Raw genomic sequence first — 4,881 nt, 5'->3', positions numbered from 1 at the left:
TGCTTTTCGCCATGGTGACCAGGGGGGTTAAACCATAAAATTTTCCCTTCCCCCCCCCCCCCCCCCCATTAGCTTTACACTTAAAAATCGCATAACACCAGTCAACAGACCCCAACTTAACCCCATTCCCCAGGGACAGAGCAGCTTACCTCAGCCAGGCATTGGGCCTCCCACTCCAGGACTGACCCGCTGTCTCCAGCGCCCTCAGCCTCTCTACTCTGGGGCAGGAAGCCTTTCCATCCTTGCCCAAGCAAATGCTAATGTGCTTCAACTCACTCTAGCTCCATCTTGCTTAGATTAGAATTTGCACTTAATCATTTCCACTCTCCCTCACTCATCTTGGATGGCAACAAGAAACCAATTTCATGCTGAGTCAGGCCACTGGGACTCGGGTACAAGTGGGTATGTCCACCCAAACCCAGCCTGGCCCTTGGCAGAAAGGCAAAATTACTGGAATCACAGCCCTCAATTAATCCTCTAAACTCTTTCCCTACATCCCTTTAGCCTAGTGCCACACTAAGTACTTGCTTGGGAGACCTATCCAGCTTTACCAAACCTGCCAGAGCCCCCAGCCTCTTGTTACCAGCAAGGGAAGAGAATGAGGACATTGAACAACTTTTTGTTGCCTACAGTTGGATAGCTAAGACAGCAAAGAGAACTTAGTGTTTTTTCCACACAACTTAAACCAGGTACACGGAAGTACTTACACAGGGAGAGAACACAAATCTCATAGAAAAAGGCACAACAGGAACCGAACAAGTAAGTAAAAGCTAAAGCCAAATGATTCAAATTAGAAACGAAGTTTTTACATTTGTTTGTTTGCTTGTTTTCTTAATAAGCCATTAGAACAAAACACCAAGTGATTCTGTCTCCTGTAGCTTCAAGGCCATGCCAAGATGCCTTTCTGGAGGGTCTGCTTTAGCTGAAATACTGGGCTGAGTACAGGGGGAACCAGGTGAAGTTCCAGAATTTGTGCTTTATTGCAGGTTAGACTTAAGAGTGCCTCCTACCTTGAGATGCACTATCCTGCTTGTGGCTTCAAGAAATCCAGCTCAAAACAGAAGCTTGTAGCTAAGATTCTCAAACAAATTGGCAGCACCCAGATAGTAGGGAGAAATTTAGGTTTTTTTCCAACAGGTTTATTTAAATCCTGGGAAAGAGGAGAACACTGTTCTATAGCATGAAATCAGTTTTTTTTTCTCCAAAGCACTGTGACTATCTTATAATATGATCATCTGACTCCAGATAACCTTGCCCACTAACCCTGCAGCTCTAGCTGAATGGGAGGTCAGGCTTTTAAAAAAGGCATCACTTCCCAGGATTTCTTGGAAAAGGCTGGCACACCCTTATCCGAGTGATCGGCTAGATAAACCAAAAACCCCAGTCCCTGGTTCTGCAAAGACCTCTTTATCATCACAGGGCTGTTGTAAACTTGAGACTGTTGCCCTCCTACACTCTGGTTCATGTGTCATTTCAGTTTGATTGGGGGCAAAGGGAACTCAAGTGTGTGGTGAATATTATTGACCACATTGCTCTGATCCACAATTAAATTGACCACCCGATTTGCCCTTGGCCTCTGCCTGCAGCTGAGATGTCATGGGGAGGGGTATTAGTGAATGGCAAGCAGCCACCTAGACAAACAGCCGGGCAGTGCCACAGCACCTGATCATCAGGGAAAAGAAACTCAAACCTGGGCAGGGGAATTCAAGAGCTTTCCTAATCTCCTTTCGCTTCCACTTTTCATCTTCCATGCAGTCCTCCAATGCACACAGCCAGGTTTTAATGCTTACTACCAGTCTACTTGGCCTTTCCCTGTGCCAAGGGCCTGGTGAGCTGGGGGGAGGGGGGTGCAATTCCAATCTGCGATTGCTTTGCTTTCATAATCGCATCACTACTTGCTGATTACTTTGCTTCTTGGGGACATTGCATCTTGCCTGGCTAAGCACTTGGCAATGGTGCATGACTGATGTGTTTGGTTGCTTTATTAATGTCTGCAGTGTAAAGAGAAGGGCCAGTCCTGATCAGGAATTATTCCACTCAGAAACAAATCCATGCTCACACCTCCAGCCAACCTGGAAAGCAGAACAAAAACAGTTCAACCTTGCAGGGACTCCAAGGGGGTGAACAGCAGCTGCACCCAGTGGCAGACTGGACAATGACACTCAGGGGTTCTGGAATAGTAGTTAAAGCTGTGCGGGTTGCGACTTCAGCTTTGACTTTACAGCATGTCTTTTTTCACTGGTGTCAGTCCCGTGGTCTCTGCCGCAGTCAGTGGATGTAAATGTACAGCAAGGTCAAATTTAGGCCACAGCTTCTATCCAGCCCTGCCCACTGCCTTAGTCATTCCCCTTGGCCCTAGCTCCTGCCCTGCACCACCTCTGAGGGTTCTGCTAAACCAGCAGCTCTTCTAGCAGAGGTCTCCCAAACTTTCATCAGGATCTGCTCGGGACCTGGAGGCTGGGTTTCCAGATCTGCAGATAGTCATGCAGGGTGCAGACCTCCCTGCCCAGCCCCTGCTGAAACCCACCCCTCTTCTCCCAGTTTGAGCCATCACAAACCTGCCCACAGACCTAGCGGTGGGGGTGGGAAACAATACCAGTCAGAGAAAAGCTGGGTGGCTCAGAGCTGAGGATCAAGGTAGGGCGGCTTGCTGCTGACATGTAGGGCACCTGCCTGGCTTGATACTGCAGCCTCCGGCTCCTTCGCACCGGAGCATGAAGTTCACTGATGAGTTTTATAGAAAAAGTGATTAATTCTCTCTTGGAGCTGTTCTCCACCTTTCACGCGCAAGGGTCGCAGAGCCCCACCTCCTGTGGCAGCTAAGAGCATTATCATGTTCAGCTCCTGCGTGAGAGCCACTCAACCCTGCAGCCTCTTCTCTGAAGCTGATCAGACTGGAAATCTCAGCAGGCCTCTTCCAACCAGTAGGGGGTGGGGGAAAACAGTAGTGAGAGCCAGGTTTGGGCTTAAAAGGCTAAGAATAAAACCACTGGTTCTCAAGCCCCAGGGAATAAATCTGGAGGCAGCAGCAGTGCTGGGAGGTCTCTTTTCCAGGCTGCTTTGGGCATGGCCATTGGCATCTCTGTCACAAGAAGGGTTAGTATCTTCTAGCAAGCCAGACAGCAGAGTGACTTCGCCTTCAAGTTCTCCGAGTGGCAAGTGTCACCGTGCAACGCAAAACCTGCAGCCTTCCACATATCTACTGCTGACACAGCTACGCAGTGGTGGCCAGACACGTTCAGGTAGGATTGTAAACCGACACATGAAACTAAGCTTACCATAAAATGTGGGCCCTGAATTTCTGCTAGCTAGACTCTAGCCTGCCATGAGCTGGCTGTTTGAACTGGCATTTTTTCCTCCAGCTTCAAAAATCTTCTCACAAACCCTAGTTTCAGTCGATACCCCAGAAGGCAGAAAATTTCATCTCAGAATTGTCAGTGCAGGCAGGAGGGGCTGGAGATGTGTTGCTGGGGTAGTATCACCAAGGCTGTCTCTTGAGGAGGTGGGAATTGCATGGGTTTGCGCATGCTTGCCCTGAGGCATAACGGATCCTTTCAAGGCAGAAATCTAGGTGCACATCCGGCAACCGCTGGCATCACTGTGAAGCCATTTCACCCTGCAAGACACCCAAGTCTCTTCAGTTTCCCCAGAGCTTTGGGAAAGCTGACCTGGGGAATTAGAAACGTTCTTTAATAAAGCAGGTTAAGAAGAACAAGACACCCTGGCTGATCTTTTGAGCTCTGACATGCCTAATACCCTCCTGGCAACAGCCAAGCAACGCTTTGCAGTAGATTGTAAAAGGAGATCTCAAAGTGGCCCAGCACCTTATGGCTACTTGGCCGGCTCTCAGCTGCCTGCACCAACCCCTACGAATGGGCACCTGGCTGTGCTGCCAATGCTGCGCTCTCACATCTCTCCGTGCTGCTCTCTCTCCAGTCCTGTCTCAGGAGCCTGGAGGCAAGTGGCTCGACTCGCCTCTGCCCTCCTCCTCCCCATATTTGTGGAACGGCCAAATTGTGTCCCTTGATAATAGGGCACAAAACAAACAGCCAGATTAAGTCCTTTAGGAGCCAAGCTGTATAATCCCAGGCGCATCTGCCAGTCCCAAGGGGCTTAGGCAAAGGTCAGCTCAGCTGCTGGTGGGGGGCAGGGGTTCCTGCTGCTTCCTCATGCCAAATGAAGGTGAAGATATGGACAGGACTGCATGACTGACTAACAGCTATTCACCATCATGGGCCCAGGGACATGCTACCTACACTGACAGCCCTCAGAGACATCCCACACCAGCTGACAGCACATGTAGGCACTCTGCTCTACCTGCTAGTGTAACAGCCAGCCACACACGCCCACCCTGCCCACATCCCAGGGGCCTAACAGCAGCTCCCTCACCTGCCAAGTGTTCCTGCCTACACCGATTCTCCCACAGCCGTGTTTGGAGGCAGTAGCAATAGGCAAGTCTGGCAGCTCTCACCGCATGAAAATAGGCTTCATAGGTGCCAGGTGAAATGGTGACTTGGAATGGATCCACCTTGGTTTATCTACCCTGTGTGGGGGTGGGAGCACCTATCCTGTACCTGGGGTGGTGGAGCAGGAGTCCTGGCTTCCTACCAACAGACACTTCTCATGTTGGCCTCAATTGCTGCGACTAGCCCTGCCCACCCTGCTCAAGCCTCACAGCGCCTGGGGAATTGAGACAAGTATGTTCTGTGTTATACCCCACAACCAGCCAACTCACAGTACTTCAGGGACAAAGTACACGTCTCCAACTGCCCCTTCCAGCCTCTCGGGTCTGGGTCCTCGGGGCGAGCAGCTTAGAAGGGGAAAGACATGAAATGCATAATCTTTGAAAGAAGAAATGAGGGTCTTCCATAGTAGCCCTAG

Source organism: Gavialis gangeticus, unplaced genomic scaffold, assembly GCF_001723915.1.
Source record: "Gavialis gangeticus isolate Ggan-Ray unplaced genomic scaffold, GavGan_comp1, whole genome shotgun sequence".
In the NCBI taxonomy this organism is placed as follows: domain Eukaryota; kingdom Metazoa; phylum Chordata; order Crocodylia; family Gavialidae; genus Gavialis; species Gavialis gangeticus.
This window is presented reverse-complemented; position numbering follows the sequence as displayed.